General features: G+C 42.6%; 1 long non-coding RNA gene across 2 annotated transcripts; it reads left to right on the top strand.

Annotated features, from left to right (window-relative positions):
• The first annotated feature begins 1,700 nt into the window (after positions 1-1,700).
• LOC131921136 (uncharacterized) lies at positions 1,701-23,625 on the top strand. 2 transcript variants are annotated; one of them, XR_009381856.1, is made up of 3 exons: positions 1,701-2,640; positions 15,916-16,004; positions 23,186-23,625. It is a non-coding gene; the product is annotated as an uncharacterized LOC131921136 (long non-coding RNA). The 2 variants fall into 2 exon arrangements; XR_009381857.1 differs by lacking the exon at positions 1,701-2,640 and adding an exon at positions 11,403-12,283.
• The last annotated feature ends 501 nt before the right edge of the window (positions 23,626-24,126 follow it).

The following is a 24,126-nucleotide window of genomic DNA, read 5'->3' as shown; positions in this document are numbered from 1 at the left end:
TGCTTGATTTCTTAACTTTTTCCATGGCAATCTCTTCTTATCAGGAAGTTACTTATTGGACAGGCTTCTTGACTATTACTATGCCAACTTCCCTTCCCTAGAGGCCCATTCCCTACCACACTGTATCTTCTTCATAGCAGTAGGACTCAACAGGAACAGATAGAAAACTGGCATGTATATTTTTACAATATGTACTGCCTACCTCTTCATCTTCCTTTAGGATATAAGTTCACCAAAGGCTGCATGGCTGTTTTCTAGGACATAGGAACATTCATAAATACTGATGATCACTATATGGATATTGGTTACATTTCAGGAAACTTCCACTATACAAGAAATATCTGTATCCTTATATCTGCCATATGGTTTGGCACATTTTAGGTGGATAATAATGTTGTTTCTTTAACTTGTTTCTTGAATTTATGCATCAAAATCTTTGCCAAAGAGCAAATTAATTGTTAATTTCTAATATAAAACTAGTAAAAAGAAGTACATACAATCCTTTATTCACACATACACATGGTGGGGAGGGTAGGGAGAGAAAGAGAAATGCAAGCCCCCCACAGAGAAAAAGAATGGCCATATGAATTTAGGTGTTTCTATTTGTGCTTTAAGATTATTAATATTTTGAAGAGCTGATATTACTGTTACATATGCCAATGTTCTTTTATTAAATGCTAGTAAAGATTACAGGGCAGAAGAAAGTAATTATCAAGATGAAAATTTGTTCATGTGCTACTTGTTTGAAAAAATATAACAGCTCCAAACTGGGGAAAAATACTGATGATATTGGCTAGATATAGGCATGGGAGTAGGGCTAGGCTGAATTTTTTTGTGTTTACATTCTTCCCCCACTAGCTGTTTGAGGGAAAAGACTGTCATCTGCACAGTAAATAGTGAATTCCAGTCAACAGCATTCATTAATATTTGCCTTGTAGGAGCTGAGTTAAGAGACTGAACATAGAATAAGTCACATGTGCCCCACACATTGTCAAGATCTCACAGTATTTAAACAAGGTTTTCAGGTATGCTGTCATCATGTTGTATGACTCCATTTTATCACTACTCCTATCCAATAAAATTCAAATATTTTCTGTCTTTTCCTCTTCTAATATTTGCTCTTTATCATTATTGCTTGATGTGGTTTTCTGACAATTCCTGCATGAATCATAAGAAACAGTCTATGTTGGCCAGGTCATGGTGGCACATGTCTTTAAGCCCAGCACTCGGGAGGCAGAGCCAGGTGGATCTCTGTGAGTTCAAGGCCAGCCTGGTCTACAGAGTGAGATCCAGGACAGGCACCAAAACTACACAGAGAAACCCTGTCTTGAAGAACAAAACAAAAAAAAATGTTATCTCTGGGGCAGGACATGATGTGCTGTGTCATTGAGAGGCCCTCCACATCTCCTGGCTCCAGAAATGCAGAAAGAATCTGTCCCATTAGCCTGGCTCCTAGTGACATGACCTGATTGCTGAAATTAGTGTGGTTAAAAATAATCTTCATCATTTCAGGACTTGGAGATTGGGGGAATATTTGTCACTGTAGTATAACAGAACAATCTGAGTGATCTTATAACTGAGATATAACATGTTCAGAGAGGTGATTCTTAACAGATAAATAATTTTGATGACACCCAACATTGCTAATTGGAATTTTGACTTTTGTCTTTCAGTCTGTTTATATGGTGGATTACATTTATTGATTTATATATGCTGAATCATTCTTGTATCTCTGGAATGAAGACTATTTCATCATCATGGATGATCTTTTTGATGTGTTCTTGGATTCAGTTGCAAGTATTTTATTGAGAATTTTAGCGTCTCTGTTCATAAGGGAAATTGGTCTATAATTCTCTTTGTTGGGTCTTTTTGTGGATTGGGCATTAGGGTAACTGTGGCCTTATAAAACAAACTGGGCAATGTTCCTTCTCTTTCTATTTTGTGGAATAATTTAAGGAGTATTGGCCCTAACTTGTCTTTGAAAGTCTCGTAGAATTCTGTACAAAATCATCTGGTACTGGGCTTTGTTTGGTTGGAAGACTTAATGGCTGCTTCTATTTCACTAGGGATTGTAGGTCTGTTTAAATTGCTTATCTGATCTTGATTTAACTTTGGTAAATGATATGTATTGAGAAGATGATGTATTTCTTTCAGATTTTCCAATTTGGTAGAGTATAGGTTTTTAAGTATGTCCTTATGATTCTCCGGATTTCTCTGTTTGTTGCTATGTTCTCTCTTTCATCTCTAGTTTTGTGTATTTGGATCTTCTCTCTCTGCCTTGTAGTTAATTTGGCTAAGGGTTTGCCAATCTTATTAATTTTCTAAAAGATTTTCTAAACTAACTCTGTATCACTGATTCTTGTATTGTTTTTTGTTTGTTTCTAGTTTATTGATTTCTGCCCTGAATTGGATTATTTCTTGCCATATACTCCTTTTGAGTGTTATTTCTTCTTTTTGTTCTAGAGCTGATCATCTCATTAATGCAGAAAATCCCTGTGAAAAAAAATTCAACATCCCATCATGATAAAATTTCTGTAGAGATTAGGGATACAAGGGACATACTTAAAGAAAATAAAGGTGGCAATTTACAACAAGCCCATGGCCAACATTGACAGTATTGGCAGTGAGGAGTGGACTGAGGTCAGTGGCCTGCTTGCTACAGTGATATATGAGCCTGAGCTGCTGCCAAGGACCATGTCTGCACCCGTGGTCCTGCTGTAGCCATGGTCTGTGATGATTTCTGCAGCTTCTGTTACCATCAAGGGCTGAGAGAATGGGGCTGCACAATTGGACCTGCCCCTCACTGGCTGCAACACTAGGGATTACTGGTCCTGCCCTTCACTCAGTGCAGCACTAGAGAAAGCAGGTCCCTGCACCTCACCTGGGCAGCATGACAGACTTGACTATTGGCGAGGGTGAGGGCAAGCTGGCCCTGAGGGTGTGAGAGTGGGAGAGCTGGTCCTGCCCTGCCTCGTCTATCACGTGGTAGCATAGGCATGGAAAGATGCCCTCCCCTTCTTGCCCCTCGCCACCTTTGGCAGGCATGAGAGCTGATCCAGCCCCCCACTAACTGCAACACTAAAGAGAGCAGGCTCTGCACCTCACCTAGATAGCACAGTAGAGTTGACCCTGCTGACAGAGCACGGGTTAGCCAGCCTAGAGAACACGAGTGAGCTGGAGGGATCTGGCTCCACCCTCATCTGCCATATGGTGGAGAGAGTGAGGGGGAGATGCCCTCCTCACTCTCCTGCCTCACCCCTTACCACCTGTAGTAGGTGAGAGAGCTGGCCCTGAGGTCATAAGAACCTGTGAACTGGCCTGACACCTCACCAGCTGCAGCACTCAGGAAAGCAGGCCCTGCACCTTGCCTGGGCAGCATAGCAGCACTCACCCTGCTGGTGGGTTTCAGGTGAATCTACCCTTGAGGTCCCGAGAGCGGAAGAGTGCCCCCCCTACCTCTCATCTGCTATGTGATGACAAGGATACAAGATGCCCTCCCTCTTTGCCACTTGCCATCTGTGGCAGGTGAGAGATCTGACCCTGCCCCTTCACCAGATACAGCATTTGAGAGAGTGGGCCCTGCATCTTGCCTGGGCAACACAGTAGAGCTGACCCTGTTGATGAGGGCATGGGTGAACTGGCCTTGAGAACATAAGCATGAGAAATCTGCCCCCCTCCCCATCTGCAGTACGGTAGCATGGGCAAGGCAGAGAAGGCACTCACACACACCTCATGGCTTGTGGCAGATGGAAAAGTTGTCCCTGAGGTCATAAGAGTGAGAGAGCTGGTCCTGTCTCTCACCAGCTGTGGCACTCTGCAGAGTGGCCCATAAACCTTGACTGCCCAACACAGTAGAGCTGTGGTGGTGTAGGTGTGGGTGAGCCAGCTCTGAGGACATGAAAGTAGCAGAATTGGCCCCGCCCCTTGCTGCTTAGTACATAGGGTGAGCTATCTGGGGTGGTGCTGAAGATGAGGGAGAATTGGTTGGCTGACTAACCCAGTTACCATCCAGACCCAGAACCAGGGCTATGAGTTGACCCATCCCATCATCCACCCCATCTATATCTGCTGGAGCATGTGAAGAGGCTGGCCTCAAAGACCCAAAGTTGCAGGATCTCCATGACACAGGACAACAACAGGATATCTAAGAAGAGCCCCACTGAGAGCCCAGCATCTATGGTGTAGCAAAAACCAGAGACCTCAAACTAGACCAGTGACTAACTGCAATGAACACTTGCAAGTAATGATATTTGGACTAAAGGGTATACTGTGTGACTCACTGTGTCACACTACAGCTCCCACAATGAGATTTTTTTTTCTCTTTTCTTTTAAAGAGTGGGGGTGTGGTTGGAAGGATAGAGGGCAGATGGAAAGGAATAAGGAGATGAACAGGATCAGGATGCATGATGTGAAATCCACAAATAATCATTAAAAAAAGTTAAATTAGAAAAAGAAACTTTAAGACATTGAAGAAAGAAATTGAAGAAGATGTCAGAAGATGGAAAGATCTTACATGCTCATGGTCAGTAGGATTAATTTAGTAAAATGTCTAATCTACCACAAGCAGCCTACTGGTTCAATGCAATCACCATCAAAATTTCAGCAAAATTCCTCATAGATCTTTAAAGGACAATTTTCAGCTTCATATAGAAATACAAACAAAACCAAACAAAACAAGACAAAACAAAAAACCCAAGATAGCTAAAATACTCCTGAGTGATAAAGGAACTGCTGGAGGTATCACCACCTCTGACTTCAGGTTCTACTCAAGCTATATTTAATAAAAACAGCATGGAATTGGCACAAAAACAGACAAATCAGTCAAGAGAATAAAAATTGAAGATCCAGAAATAAGTCCACACATCTGTGGACACCTAATTTTTTTTTTATAAAGAAGCCAGAAATACACACTGGGAAAAGACAGCATGTTCATCAAATAGTACTTGCCAAACTGGATGGCTGCATGTAGAAGAATCCAGGTAGATCCGTACTTATCACACTGCACAAACCTCAGTTTCAAATGGATCAAAGATGTCAACATAAAACCAGATACATTGTACCTGATACTGATAGAAGAGAAAGTGGGGAATAGCCTTGAACTCATTGGCACAGCAGAAGACTTTCTGAACAGAATATCATTAACATAGGCACTAAGATCAACAATTAATAAATGGGTCTTCATGAAACTGAGAAGCTTCTGCACGACAAAGGATACCGTCACTTAGAAAACTAGCAGCCTACAGAATGGGAGAAAATTTTTACCAGCTACTCATCCAATAGAGGGCTAATACCCCAAATATATAGAAAAATAAAAAAAAGCTGTACATCAAGAAAACAATAACCCAATTAAAAATGGTATACAGATCTAAACAGGGAATTCTCAAAGGAGAAACTCAAATGACTGAGACTCACTTACGGAAATGTTCACCATCCTTAGCCATCAGAGAAATGCAAATCAAAACTTCTTTGAGATTTAATCTTACATCAATCAGAATGACTAAGATAAAGAAAACAAGTGAACACTTACACTTTTGATAGTGTGGAATAAGGGGAAAACAAGTCCATTGCTGGTGGGACTTCCAACTTAAACAACCACTATGGAAATCAGTGTGGCAGTTCATCAGAAAGATAGGGATCAATCTACCTCAAGATCCAGCTATACTACTCTTTGACATATACCCATAGAATGCATAGAGACACCATAGAGACACTTGCTCAACCATGTTCATTACTGTTCTACTCACAATAGCCAGAAATTAACACCATAGATGTCTGTCAGTGGATGAATGGATAAAGAAAATGTGGTACGTTTACACAGTGGGGTATTACTCAGCTGTTAAAAAATAAAATCACAGGTAAATGGATGGAACTAGAAAAATATTATCCTGAGTGGTAAAACTGAGACCCAGAAAGACAAATATGGTATGTATTTGCTTATATGTAGATGGTAGCTGTTAAGCCATTGATAAAAGCAAGCCACAGTCTGTATTACCATAGAGGTTAGGTGGAGAGTAAGGGACTAATGTCTCTTTCTAAAGTTGTATCTTCCTAAGACTGGGAAATAGAATAGATATTTATGGATGGATGAGAAAGGACTGAAATGTGAGGATCAAATGAGGAGGGAAAGGGAGGCAAGAGAGGGTACATGGGGAGAGACAGTTAAAATTAAGAGCCATTTGAGAGGTAGTATGGAAGCCTGATGCAGTAGATCAGACAGATTATTTTTGGGCTGCTAGCTCACAAAAAAATGGCACAGAGGCTTATTATTAATTGTAAAAGCTTGGCCTATAGCTTAGGCTCGTCCCACCAGCTCTTATAACATAAATTAACCCACATCTTTTAATCTTCATTCTTTTATGTGGCTTCATTACCTTTATGCTGTAATTCCCATCCTGCTTCCTTTCCATTTGTCTGGCGACACTCTACCTTTCTTCTTCCCAGCGTTCTCTCTGTCCAGAAGTCCTTGCTATACATACCTCCTGCCCACCCCCCATTTCCACCTCTTCCAGGACAAAGCCTCCCCCGAGGACTGAGATCAACCTGGTAGACTCAGTCCAGGTAGGTCCAGTCCCCTCCTCCCAGGCCGAGCCAAATGATCCTGCATAGGCCTCAGGTTTCAAACAGCCAACTCATGCAATGAGCACAGGACCCGGTCCCACTGCCTGGATGCCTCCCAAACAGATCAAGCCAATCAACTGTCTCACCAATTCAGAGGGTCTGATCCAATTGGGGACCCCTCAGCCATTGGTTCATAGTTCATGTGTTTCCATTCGTTTGACTATTTGTCCCTATACTTTATCCAACCTTGGTTTCAACAATTCTCACTCATATAAACCCTCCTCATTCTCGCTAATTGGACTCTCAGAGATCCACCCGGGGCCTAGCCATGGATCTCTGCATCCAGATCCCTCAGTAGTTGGATGGGGTTTCTAGCATGACAATTAGGGTGTTTGGCCATCCCATCACCAGAGTAGGTCAGTTCGGGCTGTCTCTCAACCATTGCCAGCAGTCTGTTGTGGGGGTATCTTTGTGGATTTCTGTGGGCCTCTCTAGCACTTTGCTTCTTCCTATTCTCATGTGGTCTTCATTTACCATGGTCTCCTATTCCTTGCTCTCCCTCTCTGTTGTTGATCCAGCTGGGATCTCCTGCTCACCCAAGCTCTCTTTCCCTCGACTTTCACCCTTCACTACCCCCACTCATGTCCAGGCTGTTCATGTAGATCTCTTCCATTTCTCTGTCATTGGGTGATCCCTGTGTCTTTCTTGGGGTCTTGTTTTCCAGGTAGCCTCCCTGGTGATGTGAGTAGCAGTCCAGTCATCCTTGTTCCATATCTAGTATCCTCCTATGAGTGAGTACATACCATGTTTGTCTTTCTGAGTCTGGGTTACCTCACTCAGGATGATTTTTTTCTAGATCTATCCATTTGTCTGCAAACCTCATGATGTCATTGTTTTTCTCTGCTGAGTAGTATTCCATTGTGTATATGTACCACATTTTGTTTATCCCCATTTAGCTTTTTATTAAACCAATCACAGTGACATATCTTTACACTGTAATCAAATATCTTGCAACAAGAGGCTTCTTATAATATATACATATATGAAAGAAATCTAAATGAAATCACCAAATGATCAGGAAGACAGAGACCCAAATGAACATGTCTCACCACCAAATGAAGATTCCAGTACTGGGAATGGGTTACATCTAATCAGGTTCTTGGCCAAGGAGATCTATCTCATGGGAACCCCCAAACAAACAAACGTTTGCCAAGGCTATTGGTGACTCTCCACAAACTGACAGTTAGGCCCCATTGCTGAAGACAACACTTACATAATTCCTTGAACTTGTAGAAATCAAGCTGGTACCTCTTTAGAGCCTTCTCCCCTATGGACTAGTATTCACTGTACTGGAAGATACTGTCTTGTTCACTTTTCTCCTGCTGTGAAGAGACACCATGACCAAGGCAACTTTTACTCTTATAAAAGAAAGCATTTACTCACATCACCAGGGAGGCTACCTGGAAAACAGGACCCCAAGAAAGACACAGGGATCGCCCAATGACAGAGAAATGGAAGAGATCTACATGAACAGCCTGGACATGAGTGGGGGTAGTGAAGGGCAAGGGCAGAGGGAAAGAGAGCTTGGGAGAGCGGGAGACCCCAGCTGGATCAACAACAGAAAGGGAGAGCAAGGAATAGGAGACCATGGTAAATGAAGACCACATGAGAATAGGAAGAAGCAAAGTGCTAGAGAGGCCCACAGAAATCCACAAAGATACCCCCACAACAGACTGCTGGCAATGGTTGAGAGACAGCCCGAACTGACCTACTCTGGTGATGGGATGGCCAAACACCCTAATTGTCATGCTAGAAACTCCATCCAACTACTAAGGGATCTGGATGCAGAGATCCATGGCTAGGCCCCGGGTGGATCTCTGGGAGTCCAATTAGTGAGAATGAGGAGGGTTTATATGAGCGAGAATTGTTGAGACCAAGGTTGGATAAAGCACAGGGACAAATAGCCAAACAAATGGAAACACATGAACTATGAACCAATGGCTGAGGGGTCCCCAACTGGATCAGGCCCTCTGAATGGGTGAGACAGTTGATTGGCTTGATCTGTTTGGGAGGCATCCAGGCAGTGGGACCGGGTCCTATGCTCATTGCATGAGCTGGCTGTTTGAAACCTGGGGCCTATGCAGGATCACTTGGCTCGGCCTGGGAGGAGGGGACTGGACCTACCTGGACTGAGTCTACCAGGTTGATCTCAGTCCTCGGGGGAGGCTTTGCCCTGGAAGAGGTGGGAATGGGGGTTTGGCTGGGGGGAAGGTGAGTGGGCAGGAGGGGGGAGAACAAGGGAATCCGTGGCTGATATGTAGAACTGAATTGTATTGCAAAATAAAAATAAAAAAAAAACAACAAAAAAAAAAAAAAATAAAAGAAAGCATTTAATTGGGGGCTTGCTTACAGTTTCAGAGGCTTAGTCCGCTGCTGGATTTACAAGAGTGACTTCTTACAATATATGCTGGTGCAACAGTGGTACAAAACTGACCACTATTTGATTTGAGTTAAAGCCCACTCCAGGAGATAGAACCCATACCCAGGATTGCTTGGGTGGCCAAGTACTTGAGACTAGATAGGTCAGGGACTTAGGCGAAAACAAAATACTGCTATTCTACTAGTATCTAGTAGTTCTCAACCTGTGAGTCATGACCCCTTTGAGAGTCTAACGACCCTTTCACAGGGGTCGCATGCCAGATATCCTGCATATCATGTGTTTACATAATGATTCACAGCAGTAGTAAAATTACAGTTATGAAGTAGCAACAAAAATAATTTTATGATTGGGGTTACCACAACATGAGGAACTATATTAAAGGGTCTTAGCATTAGGAAGGTTGAAAACCACTAGCAGCTAGAGGAACATAGCATTAAAATGATTCCTAACAACATTTTGTTGTACTCATAGGAAAGCGTTTGCTTAGCCATCATCACAGAAACTTCCTTTTGTAGCAAATAGGAACAAATACAGAGACCCACAGCCAGTTAATATACAAGAAGTGAGAGAGAACTTGGAAGACTCAGCCCTAAAGAGGACTCCATAAAATCCCTATCCTTAGGACTCAGGGAATTAGAAGTAAGAGGAGGCAGAAAGATTATAAGAACCAAAGGGGATGGAGGACACCAAGGAGTCAAGGCCTTCTAGATACAACAGGGCTGATGCACATCTGTACTCACAGACACTGTGGCAGCATGCTCAGGGCCTGCATGGGTCTCTACCAGAGCTAAAAGGAGAAGTAGACACATTCTCCCATTACTAACCCAGACGCTATTTCTAATTGGTAGCCACTTGCAAATGATTAGTTTTCTCCAAGGGAGTCTACTCTTAAGTGTAGGCCCCATGCCCAGCAGTAGATGATCGGCACAAGGGCACTCAGCATCTTTGGAAGTTCTTTGTTTCATTGTCCAGTGTTAAGTCAGGCCCCTCCCCCCACCTTTTTAAACCTTACAGGTCCTTTGCACAAATATTATGGCTTCTGGTTTTGGGTTTTTATGGGCTTCCTCTGAATGTGAATGTGTGTTTGATCATTTTGTCATATACTGATTTGTTTTTGATTTATCTTATTATATTGTTATTATTCCTTAAATGCCTGTTTGTTTTCAAAGAAATTTCAGAAAGGGTGTGGGTGAGAGGAGAGGTGGGGAGGAACTGGAAGGAGTAGGGGGAGGGGAAACTGTTTTAAAAAAGAAATACTGACCTCTAGTTTCTATAACTTAATCATAATTTGCCCTAAGACTCTATATTATGATCGGGAATTCAGGTCTACTCAGCCATTGCTGATTCTCTTCCCTAGAGTTTCAGAACACTTTAGGTGCCATCTCTGGAGGGCACAGTATTGAGGACCTGGTGTATTCTGTGATTACTTCCAGTGAGCTACATGGCACTTGGCGCTACTGATTCAGTGTCCCACCTAAGCATAGGAGTCAGCCCAGCTCTACTTAAGACCTAGACACTCACATCCCCTACAGGCCTGTAGCCTCATGGAAGTTGGGAAATTCTCATTACTCTTCAGATCTCTGGGCTTCTCCCTCCTTCCATGTTAATGGAATGCCAAGTGTAAGCCCCAAACTGTTGCTCTCAGGATGGGTCATGACAGGGACTCAGGATGACATATAATAAACAAGTGGATTTCATAAAAGTTTAGAAGGATTTCGTGCTACAACAAAAGCAAAGGGGGGAAGGGAGCCGGGAGAGGCCAAAAAGACCTTCAAATTCTGCTGAGAAGTAGAATAACTATCCAGGGAAGTTTCTGGAAGAAGAGACTTCTAGTCGGTAGGAAATAGCTGAACAGAGAAGCCAAAACAGAATGCTGGCTGTGTGCTGGGGAGATTCAAGGCTGCTATGAGGCAAGGGGAATGGGGAACGGTCAAACTCTACTTTGATTTGCTATGTGCAGAAACCACAAGAAGATTCTGGACTGAAGTTGCTATTTTATAGATGAATAAATTATAGAGGTCAATAGCTAAAGCAGGGAGACGGCTCAGGAGGCGTCTTGAATAGTTCCTTTCCAGTTTTGGGGGACACATGGTCGCTCCATCTCACAGTTTAAACATCATCTTACCCCTTTCCAAAGCACATCCTCGGATGCAGGGAAATGACAAATTCTGGTCCATGTATTAGGTACTTTCTCATTATTGTGACGAGTACTCAGCAAAAGCAGAGCAAGGAGAAAGGGCTTAGTTTTGCTCTCAGTTTGTAGGCACAGGCCTTCTCCGTGGGGAGGTTATGGTGATAGAAGTTTGAGGCACTGCGTCTCCAGTCAGAAAGTGGAGAGTAACGGATGCTGGTGCTCAGCTCCCTATTTGTCTGTGCCAGGATGCCAGCCCATGGGATGATCCACAGTTAAGGTGCTGAGTCTGACCTCAGTTAACCTAACCTAGATACTCTCTCACAGTCATGCCTAGAGCCTGTCAAATTGACAGTCACTGATAACCATCACAGTGAAATAAGGACTTTCACCCAAGCCAGACAGGACCTCAGCATCTGCAAGCATCCTTGAATTGGGTCTGACCCTTGAGGTAGGGGAGCATGAGGACACAGCTGAACTTGGAGGAAGAAGGAAGCGTACAAAGACACAATGTTGCATTCTGAGTATTTACTGCAACAAAACACTAAGCATCGCTTAGATTCCCTGTCTCACAGAAATGAGTGATTATGGGTGCTAATGGTAGATGCAGTCCACCTGAAAATGCAGAAAGAAGTCAGGGGAACAAAGAGCTTGGGATGTGTGTGAACGTGTGCAAGTGTGCAGGGGAACTATTAGAATGGAGTGACTGGAAGACCAGCAGAGACCAAGCTGAAGCACTCCAGAAAGCGTTCCCAGGTAAATATAGATGTCCAGTTAAATTAGCCTTCCAGCAAACAACAGATCTCCGTTGTAGATGCCTGGCTCCCTCTTTCATAGGGAATAGAATACAGCTAATTACTGTTTTCTGATTTGCATTTTGTTTTGTCTTGCAACGCTAAGCTTAGATAATGTTTGGCTGACAGTCTTGATCTAAAACCACTGATTCCTCAAAAATTGTATGTCCTCCAGATAAAGAAATAGGAGCAGAGCAACTCATGCTCTTGGAAGAACCACTCTTAGGAACTGAGTTTGAAGAAGCCCAGCCCATTTTGTGATCAGAGAAGAAAAAAAAAATCACAGGCCTAATACACAACCAGAGCCAACAGCTTGCTCTTTCCCGGCTGTCCTTCCATGCAGGAGGGACAGGGACCAAGGTCATAATTAATCATAATATGATTTATTTGTCTATACACAGCATATTCAATTTAATTTGATAGCTGGGATGTAGTTATTTCATGGAAAAATTCATCTTGGTGTTTTCTCTTGGGTCTTCAGATAGTGTATAATAAAATAAATATGCTCATAAACTTTGTTGACATAAAGGGGAAGTTTCTGACTCAAGAAGGCAAACTAAGAAAATGAAGGCGAACAGTGTCCTTCCCTGTGTTATCACAGGAGGGGCCTCCTGTGGCTGTTTGTTGCTAATGAATGAACACAGCCATACTTCAGACTGGTCATCACTGTCTACCTACCAAAAGGCCCCTCTGTAACCTCTGCATTTCAGATGTTCCCTGCTGGAGCATTTATCCTTTTAAAACCTGACCTTCAGCACGTGGGTGATGACTCTCTTGTGTACCTGCTTCACGGCCTTCTGTTTGCTCCAGTGGAGACCATTTTAATGGGCTTGCTTTGCACTTGTGAACATGCTCTGTTGGAAAAAAAGTCCCTGAAGTGTCTGTCTCCTTCAATTTTCCATGATGCAAGGAAACTGGACTTTGTATGTCCTCCACTATACTGAAATTTTCCACCCTCCCAAATTCATTAAATGATTTCTAGGTGTGAACTTTGGGGTCTTCAGCCGCTATTAGCTTAGGTGAGGACATTAACCCTAATCCTGATTTAATTATACAAAGACTGATGTGAAATGATCCTGCACTATCATTGATACCAATATCCGTGCTAGTAAAAAATACAAAGAGCTACTGTTGTGTTAGCAACCCTCAACAGCAAATCTGTTTGACTACTGTGTGGAGGTTAGGGTTCTGCGGGGAAGCAGTACCAAGATGATGGGAAGGGAAAATGTTTATCTTAAGTAATTTCCCCATGCAACTCTGAAGATTGGAAAATCCAAGTTCTTCATGGCAGATGCTAGGTAGGTAGCTGAAGATTGAGAAAAAAAGCTAATTGTGAGGTTAAAGACTAAAGACTATCATACTGGAGACCCAGGAAATAGCTCATGTTGTAGTAAAAAGCCCAAATGCAGCAAAATTCCCATTGATTTGAGAACTCTCGAGGTCAGTATTTTGTGATATTCAGGCCTTCAACTGGTTAGATGAAGCCCTTCTACATTGGAGATACTTGAGTTAGTGTTTACTGATTTAAATGTTAATTTCTTCCAAAAACACCCTCTCTTACCATGTCTTGAATAATGTGTGACCACATATATGACAGTGAGATGAAGCTACATAAAGTTAATAGTCACATAATATTAACCATCACATGTATACTATTTTATAACCATGCTAAAATAACATAGTAATATTATTAGGTTCCACTAATTTTAGAAACCTAACCAGCAGAGATGCCTGCATACATAATGTATGTATCATGCGTAAGTCAATACTATATATGTATTATGTGGAATATATGCATATATATTAATATATATGTATATATACATATATATGTATATAATATATGTATATATTATATATAAATATATATAATATATATATTTGTGTATATTATATATATATACAAATACTGAGAGAAAGAGAAAGACACTCATTGCAAAGAGAAGAATTGACTTGCAGTGTTGTAAGTTTAGCTAGCCAAGCCTAAAAATCCAGGGGTGGTCATCAGGCAAGACATGCTGGACATCATGGGCAGGAGAGGATACCACAGTCAATTGTTGGAGTTGTTTCTGGGAAATCTCATCTCTACTCTAAAGACCTTTCAATCCACAAAGCCAGTATTAGTTTTCATAACTTCCTGTTCATAAAAAGCAGCTGGCTGTAGTGGGAAATCACGTTTACAGAATGTGTAGACTGGTGTTTGATTGATTGATGTGTGCTATGGGCTAACCATGCTGGATACATGAACTTGAACATCACAAACATTTAAAACAACAAACACAGTGCCTGGCACGTGTGTGTGTGTGTGTGTGTGTGTGTGTGTGTGTGTGTGTGTGTGTAATTTCTGGCAAGGATAGTCAGATAAATGAGTGTCAACTGTCTGAACGTATATGTGAGCCCACATATAGGATAGTGAGGTGTATGAGAGTTGACCATATGAATCTATATCTGTCTCCATGTATGTTTTGTGTTAAGAAGCTTGTGATACAATTGAAAATAAACTGCAATCCCATAAATTTATATGACTAGGCAAAACCACACACCGCCAACTTTCACTCCCAACACGTAGAACTTACTGACCACAGTCCTAAGAGCTTTAAATTCATTTTATATTTAATTTTCATATACCTGTAAGAGAGAAATATTACTTGTACTTTATAGTGCAGATGGCTGAAGTGTAGGAAGTTTCAACTGTTCGATAAAGATTATGTAGCTAGCAAATGCAAAGGCCAAGCTACTCCTGTGGGATGATGGTCCAGCAGGCTTAGCCAAGATGGAAAGAACTATGTGGCAGGAGGGACATGGAGACAGGGACAGCCATATGGGAGGTGGAAACAAGCCCACCTTATTACTGAGGGAAGACTTCAGCAGATAGAAGTGTGTGTACGTGTGCGTGTGTGTGTGCATGCATGTGCGTGTGTGTGTGTGTGTGTGTGTGTGTGTGTGTGTGTGTGTGTGTGTATGTGTGTGATTTGTAGAGAATGTGAGTTTTTACATGTTCATGTAGCTTTTCAGGACACATTCTTATTGTTTTCTCAAGTCCCTACACTGTCAGGAAAATCTCAGGAAAAATGGAGGATTTGAGTATCTGAAGGCTGCTCGTTCAATTTGGCCAAGGCAGTTTTTTTGGGTGCAAAATTTATAAAATGCCTTGAAAGTATTTTCCAGGGCACATTCAGTGACTTCACTCAGCCCAGCTTAAATGGTCTATTCTGGTTTTGAGTTCATAAAGCCCCTCTCTCTCCCCCTCATTTCCCTGTTCAGGTCCACGTCCAGATAAAACAGCTAACTCAAATACGGTGTAAAAATGCAAGTCCCCTTTAGCCCAGCCTTTCATGCTGGGCCCCAAAGTGTGCCTGGGTGTTGAAAGTGAGAAGAGGTGGGGCTGGGGGCAGCATGTTTTTCCAGGGCCATTTATGGGAGCGGGCACTCTCTGGAGCTTTTAGCGGGAACCCTCGCCTTGTGGCCCAGTGGAAGTCATTCAGGATGGTGCCCATGCTCAGTGGTCGGTGGAGAGCTGGAAAAGCTGCCAAAGTCAGCAGCTGGAGCAATAGAGTAAATCAAGTTAAGAGGGAACAGGACAAGATTTTGGAAAGGAGAGGAGGCACAGGTCAAACCTTTAACCAGACCCACAGGGTGAGATGATGAGGTATAAATTGACTGGTATTCCCTAGGCTTAAGAAAGGCAGTCTCTCTGGGATTTATATCTGGTCCTTTGGCCCTGAATACTCTCACATTCCTTCTTCCCTGCCTGCTGGTCTACCCAGTGGGCCTCAGGTGTGGGGCATTTAGAACAGGATCGGGTACAAACCAGAAAGCTCTGGGTTTTGCATCTGTAAGTACATTTATCTAGCTGTCATCCTTAATTAGGACCACAGCACCCATAATGCATCGCTTCCCCCTCATACTGCCTGCATAGAAAGACCATCTGGGCATCTCCAGTCTCTCTTTGCTGGTATCTTTAAGTCATTTCTCTTCATTTTTTTTTATAGACATTGATGGAACATGGCCATGCACACGTGTGAGCTTGGCACTCAAATCGTGGACACTTAGGACTCTGAAAATGGACTTGTGGCTCTAGGTAAGAACAGTGGTTTGCTTGGGCTCAAGTGGTTCCATTATATGGGAGAAGAAATTGAGGCTCAAAATTATTCTCACCTGGCTTGCCCATGATTACACAGTTAGAGAACAGCAAGCAGAGGCAGGTGTATAAATTGGTATAATTAACTCCATTTTATAGCTAGAGAAACTAAGGCTCATACAGGCTCACAAAATAATACAAGAATGCCCAGAGAGCTAATGCCAGAATTAGGTCTTAAACTCAAGCCTCTCCAGCTCACAGTGTTGCTGTACTCTGCCTGCCTAACATCTTGTCCTCTCCACTAATGTCCCCTAGAGAATGTCTAGCTAGCATTCAGGAAATGGGTGGCATGTTTTCTACTTTTTTCTACCGACCATGCTTGTCAGGAGCACCCTACTCATTTATCCTTGCACTTCTGGATCACAACTGCCAGGTGCTGATTGGGTCAGGACCGAGCAGGGCCCTGAGAACTCACCTATGAATAAACCCTATGCAGTCAGCCCTGGTTCTCACTCTCTTCATGCCTAGCCCATTGCTGATCCTGGTAGATCCACCTCCACCCTGGCAGCCATGTCCTTCTCTCCTCTCAAGGGGACCATCCTATCTAGTGTGCTCACCATCTTAGTCATGGCCTCCTAATGGTATTTTTCTGTTTTCTAACCCCCTACCCTAAAGCAGCCAGAAAGAGTTAACTTTTTAAAAGTGTGTGTATGTATATATGCATGTGTGTGCATATATATATATGTGTGTGTGTGTGTGTGTGTGTGTGTGTGTGTGTGTGTGTGTGTGTTTGTGTACCTGTGGAAGCCAGAAGTGAGTGTTGAGTACCCTGAAGTTAGAACCTGATGGCTACTCAGAACCAAACTCCAGTCCTCTGAAAGAGCAGCAAGCACTCTTACCCATGGAGACATCCCTCTAGATCCCAGAATGTTTCAGAAAAGCTGTACTAGAGCACACTCCTTCTTCAAAAGCCCTGATGGCTCTTTACTATGCTTAGAAAGGAGACAGACTCCCTGCTGTGGTGGATAAGACCTTCCATAATCTGTCCTCCCATGTCTCCAGTAGCTCCTTTATGTTGTTAGTTTCATGGAAGATACTTTTGCTCTTCTCATGCCTCAATGCTGTTCCTGCTTTGGGGACTTGGCCTCAACCATACACTTGCTGGTAAGGCTCTTCCCTGCAATGGCACATGCTGGCTTACATATTCCTTACTTATGTAGACTACTGGAAGTATTTCTTGGTATCCCACTCAAAGAGACCACCCTATCCCTTGGAGTCCTCTATTTCAGTTCTCAGAATTAAGTATCTCCCTCTCCTACAAATAATGATTTGTTAATTTTCTTCCCTTCATAATATAACTTCAAGTGGTTAGGACTGAATCCATTCCTACTGCTGTATGAACATTTGTCAGACAGATAAGATGGATAGCTATGGTTCCTGCTTTGTTAACCAGATTTCCATTTTTGTGACAAAATATTTGCAAAGATCAACTAACAGTAAGAAAGATTTATGTTGTCTTAAGATTGTGGAGGTGCCAATCAGTCCATGGTCACTTGCTTTGCTGTTTCTGGTCTGTGATGAGGCTGAACATCCATGATGTGGCAGAAGTATGTGGTGTAGCATTGTGGTAACCAGGATGGAGATAGGAAAGGAGGTAGGGAAGGAGGGAGGGAGTGGAGCCAGGGGAGAAAGGAGAGGAAGAAACATGAAAGGGAGTGTGGTGGTTTGAATAGATATGACCCCCATAAACTCAGGTCTTTGAATAATTGGCCCATAGGGAGTGGCACTATTAGGAGGTATGGCCTTGTTGGCACAGGTGTGACCTTGTTGGAGGAAGTGTGTCACTGTGGAGGTAGGCTTTGAGGTCTCATATATGCTCAAGCCAGGTCCAGTGGCTTTCTCTTCCTCCTGTCTACAGATCCAGATGTAGAACTCTCAGCTCTTTCTCCAGCACCATGTCTGTCTGCATGCTGCCACTCTTCTCGCCATGATGATAAAGGACTAAACCTCTGAAACTGTAAGCTGGCCCTAAATAAAGTTTATAAGAGTTGCTGTGGTCATGGTGTCTCTTCACAGCAATAAAGTCCTAACTAAGACAGGGAGGAAGAGAAAGAGAGAGTTAAGGAACAGGAATGCAGAAAGGAAGATGAGAGGAAGAAGGACAGGAGGAGAGAGAGAATCGAGAGTAGAAGGAGAGAGAGGAGTAAGGGGGAAGGACAAGATAACCCCTTCAAGTGTACTCCTCCAGGGACCTACTTCTTCCAATGAAGGCACACTTCTACAGTGTCCAGTAGTTCAGGGACCTTTGCAAAGATGTATGCAGAAGTTCCTAACAGTTCGCTGAGCTCTGAATCTATCATGGATGAGTTAATGCTGGCATTATCCAATTACCTTTGAACACTGGGGCACTGGGGACCACTTCATGTAGCACATAGACTTTGAAGGCACATTTGAGATCTAAACTGTAACATTTGTCTCTATAGCATTTATAATCTGGTTGAAGAGATTTTAAATTTTGAACATTTCTTTCTTTAAGAAAATTAATTATTCTTTTATTAACTTTTCCCATATAATATACTTTGATCAATTTTTTCCCTTCAAACTCTTTCCAGATCCTCCATACCTCCATATCCACCTGATTTCATATTCTTCCCCCTCTTTCTCAAAAATTGAAAGAAAAGAAAAAAATCAAAACAAACTAAAAATAGAAGACAAAAACCACAAAACAAAAAGCACACCAAAAACAAAACACCCCAAAATAAAAACAACAACAAAAACTTCACCCAGTATGGAATCTGTTTTGTGCTGGTCAACTACTCCTGTACATGGGGTCTGCCTTGGAGTGTGCTTGATATACCCAATGACACTCCATTGGAGAAAACTGGTTTTCCCCTTTCCCAGTAGGCATCAATTGCAAATGGCCTCTTGGTAAGGGGTGGCACTTTGTGTCCACTTTCCCTTTTCATTGCTTAGATTTTGTTTTTGAACCTGTACAGGACTTGTGTGCTCTCGGAAGCCCATATGTGAGTCACTGAGTCCATATGTTTATTAGTTCTGTTGTGTTTGGAAGACACTGTTTCCTTGAAATCATCCACCACTGCTGGCTCTTGCAGTCTTTCTGTCTCCTTTTCTACGTAGGTCCCTGAACTTTGAGGGGACGGGCTTTTCTGAAAACATCCCATTTAGGACTGCGTGCTCCAAAGTCTCACTCTCTGCACATTCTCCTGTTGTGAATCTCTGTGTTACTTCCCGTCTACAGTACAAAGAAGCTTCTCCGGTGAAGGCTGACCAAGATACCAATCTACGGGTATAGCAGAATGTCATTAGGAATCATTTAATTGCTATATTTCACTAGCAGAACAAATGTACTTGGTTTTCCCCTAGGCCCATGGCCTATCTAGTCTCAGGTTTTTGCCCACACAAGCATGTTAGGTATGGGTTCCATCTCATGGAGTGGGCATTAACTCAAATCAGATATTGGTTGGTTATTCCCACAAGCTTTGGGTCGTTATTCTTAATATCACCAGATTCTTGACTCAAATGATTTTTGAGCTTCCCGATGGCTGCACTCTTTCAGCAGTGGATGGTCTGCATTGGCCCATGTCCCAAGAGTTCCCGGTGTGTGTGTGTGTGTGTGTGTGTGTGTGTGTGTGTGTGTGTGTGTTTGAGGACAGAGCTCTCAGAGCAGATACTCAACAAACTTTTTGATTGGCTAGTCACTGTGTGTGAATGCTACAATGCTACAACGTAGAATACAGATTTCTGAGATTTCCACCTGCACAAAGTCAAAGACACAAACCTTGGTGTCATCTGTGAATTTGCATTTGAAAGTCCTTTCCTTATCCATGGAATTTTGTAGAATATATCTAAGGCTATTATCTAGTATCATGAAATCTTTTGAAGTAAGGTAAATTAAGTTCTAAAACAACATAAATTCCAGAGAGGCAGGCTAGTATGGGAAAAGATAAACTTATGTGTAACCCCTAGCCACCACAGATAAAGGCATTTAGTATGATGATAAGTATACCACCTGTAATTTTGATGTAGCATATGAACTCAATCTGTCTCTATTGATAGTTTTAGAATCGTTCTCAGGTTTTGTACTAGTGGACACATACAAAGTGATATGTTTGTAGAACAGGAAGAACTGATGAGGAAATACTGAGGAAGATGAGGGCCCTGAGTGGGTGGGTTGGTGGGGGCTCTGTGAGCCACAGCGGAAGGGCTTGTGCAATGGGGGGGTTTAAAGAACGAAGGCTCTTGATGCAAGTTGCATTTGGGGCATCTCACTTGTACACTCCCCACGTGGAGTCAAGAGGACAGTCAGAGGGTCCACCCATGGTCATGGTAAGAGTGGAATTGGGGAGAGACTAGAGAGTAGGCAGCAGTAACACATGAACCAGCCACATGGAAGAGAAGAAATGGGGAGATTCTGTTAGTAGAATATGTAGGACTTTCATGCAGTGACTCTGGACATCCTAACGTATAAGAACCACATCTAATTAAAGACACACCCAAAGGCATCAGAAAAGTTTTACAAACGTAGGAGACAAGGCTAGATGCTCAGTATGGCATACTGGTATGATTAACTCCTTTCATAAGAAGAGATGATGGTGATTTGATCACTTTATTTCAAGGAGAGGGAGGGAGGAGGTGTCAGTAAATCTCGCTCTGCCCAAACAAGCATGTTTAACTTCAATTATGGCTGCCTTTGGAGAACTGTGCAGGTCTTTTAGTGTGTTTCAAAGTATTTTACTTAGACATTTTGGAAAAACATACATCTCTATTCATGGCAATGGTTACCATTCTGATTTATACACCCTGCTTCACTGTAAATCATTCAAAACTCAAAAATTAAATTTTATGAAATAACACTTTGATGGCTCTATGCCTGGGCAAAAGGCAGGGGGAATAAAATTTTTCTTGCTGCCAATTATCACTGGATTTCTTTCCATTATGTCTTTTTTTTTTTTTAAAATTTGGTCAATGGTTCAAGTTCATATGTAGGTATAGAGAGGGAGGCACACAAATGCTCTGTTAGGAAAACCATTCAAAACTTGACTTAAAATGTTATACTTTTCACAATTAGTTCAGTCTTATTTATCTTTAGAATTATATATCCAAGCATACTGAAAGTTTAATATACACCACCATGTCTAAAACATAGATGGATGTCTGGGGATTGAGGGTAGGGGGCCTGGCCACTTAATTGCCTGGCATGCAGGCATGGATTATTCCGTTATACCTACAGAAGCAGGAATGGGTTCTTATACAGATGTACTCACTCTTTCCTGATGTTGCTTAATTTTTTTTTCACAGATGTTTTTCTCCCCCCTCCTAAAGGAGGATGGGATTAGTTAGGTTTCCTCATTTCGGAATGAAAGAAGTCACCTTTTCTGAGAGACTACTCTTCTGTAGGGCCTGTGCCAGCTGCTCTACATGCATGTCTACTGAGTTTCTCCATAACCCTGGGAACTGATTCTTCAGAATCCCAATTCTATAGATGATAAAACATGGCCAGATCCAGGCAGTGGCACCGGGTCCTGTGCTCATTGCATGAGTCGGCTGTTTGAAACCTGGGGCCTATGCAGGGTCCCTTGGCTCAGCCTGGGAGGAGGGGACTGGACCTATCTGGACTGAGTCCACCAGGTTGATCTCAGTCTGTGGGGAAGGCTTTGCCCTGGAGGAGATTGGAATGGGGGGCGGGCTGGGGGAAGGTGAGGGGGGCGGGAGGGGGGAGAACAAGGGAATCTGTGGCTGATATGTAGAACTGAATTGTATTGCAAAATAAAAATTAAAAAAAAAACCAAAAAAACAAAACAAACAAAAAAAACATGGCCAGAGAGTTCCACAGACATAAATAAATGTGCCTTTACTAATTCACTTGTTGAAATCACTTTCTCCATAAGCATTAGGAGGTAAAGCCCTTTGGTCTTAGTTATATGGTCTTACCATCTGTTATTGTGTGTAACAAAGAGCATTGACAATACTCTGTATTATTTTCGGTACCTCTGGGGCTCCCCTGATCAAGAGCTTGGGAGGTAACCAATGCCTGACACTGAGATTTTCTTAGTAACTCATTCTTCTGGAAGCAGAGTTGTTCACTTGTGCAGGGTACCTATGCTCAAATTCCTCAAAAAATATTTTATAAATTATCTTACAAATTAGTGGGGGTTTATAAGGCTTTATCACATATCCTTAGTTTTGGTTAATCCACACTCTAGCCCATCTTCTTCAATCCCCCTCCTCATCCTCACTTAAACCTCTCATATCCAACGTCCCATTTTTCATACCATGTGTGTTGTTTTACTATCCCTCCCTTATATTCTTTTACTTGGGTCTTAAGATAATAGGTTTTCCAAGGGGAACACTCCTCCACTGTTGGTGGGAGTACAAACTTGTATAGCCACTCTGGAAATCAGTAAGGCAACTTCTCAGAAAATTGGGAGTCAATCTACCTCAAGACCCAATGATACTACTCTTGGGCATATACCCCAGGGGTGCTCAATCATACCACAAGGACACTTGCTCAACTATGTTCATAGCAGCATTCTTCATAATAGCCGGAACCTGGAAGAGACCTAGGTGCCCCTCAACCAAAGAGTGGATAAAGAAAATGTGGTACATTTATACAATGGAGTATTACTCAGCTGTAAAAAACAATGACATCATGAAATTTGCAGGCAAATGAATGGAACTAGAAAATATCATCCCAAGTGAGGTAACCCAGACTCAGAAAGACAAACATGGTATGTACTCACTCATAAGTAGATACTAGATGTAAAGCAAAGGTTAATCAGACTACAACCCACAGCTCCAGAGAAGCTAGGAAACAAGGAGGACCCTAAGAGGGATGTTCAGATTACCTTGGAAAGGGGAAACAGAGGAGACCTCCATGAGTAAACTGGGTATGAGGTGTGGCAATAGAGGGGAGAGGATGGAGAATGAGAACATGAGGAAATGAGATGGTCGAGCTGGAGGAGGAATGGAGTGGGAGAACAATGAAAGAGATATCTTGATAGAGGGAGACATTATGGGGCAAGGGAGAAACTTGGTCCTAGGGAAATTCCCAGGAATCCACAAGGATGACCCCTGATTAGACTAGCAGCAATAGTGGTGAGGGTGCCTGCACTGGCCTACTCTGGTAATCAGATTGGTGAATACCCTAAATGTCATTATAGAGCCTTCATCCAGTAACTGATGGAAGCAGATGCAGAGATCCACAACCAAGTATCAGACTGAACTCTGGGAGTCCAGTCGAAGAGAAGGAAGAGGGATTATATGAGCAAGGGGATCAAGATCATAATGAGAAAATCTACAGAGACAACTGAACCAAGCTCAAAGGAACTCATGAGCTTTAGACTGACAGCTGTGGAACCTGCATGGGACCGGATTAGACCCTCTGCGTATGGGAGACAAGTCGTGTAGCTGGGTCTGTTTGAGGGGCCTCTGGCATTGTGATCAGGATCTATCCCTGCTGCATGAGCTGGCTTTGTGGATCCCGTTACCTATGGTTGAACACCTTGCTCACCCTTGAGGCAGGGGGGAGGGGCTGGGTCCGTCCTCACCTGAATGTATCAGGCTTTGCTCTCCCCCCATGGGAGAACTTACCCTTTCGGAGGAGGAGATGAAGGATGGGTCGGGAGTGGGAGTTAGGTGGGAGTGGGGGAGTGGGAGGAGGAATGAGAGGGGGATCTGTGGTTGGTATGTAAAATGAATAAAAATTTTTTAAATAAAAAACATTTAGTTAAGAAAAGATCATAGGTTCCCATGAAGTCTCTTCATGAACACTTTATTTTGACCAACCCTTCCCCCATCCTTTATGTTTATCACCAATACTCCACTAACTTTCACAAGCACATATTTATACCAACTTCTTTAAGCTATCAACATATCCTTTTCTATACGTTATTCCTTCTTTAAGAAGGATTTACAAAGAGTTGGAGTCACAAGAGGGGCTGGGAAGATGGTTCAGTGGGTAATAGCGCTTGCTGAACAAGTATGAGGCTCTGCATTCGTATCCCCAACACTCACATAATGAGCCAGGTGTGGCTGTATATGCTTGTAACTCCTGTACTGTGTAGATAGAGAAAGAGACATCACTGGAGCTGGTTAGATACCA

This window comes from Peromyscus eremicus, chromosome 10 (genome assembly GCF_949786415.1).
Source record: "Peromyscus eremicus chromosome 10, PerEre_H2_v1, whole genome shotgun sequence".
NCBI lineage: Eukaryota > Metazoa > Chordata > Mammalia > Rodentia > Cricetidae > Peromyscus > Peromyscus eremicus.
The sequence above is the reverse complement of the archived record's forward strand: the minus strand, read 5'-3'. Positions and strand labels throughout refer to the sequence as shown.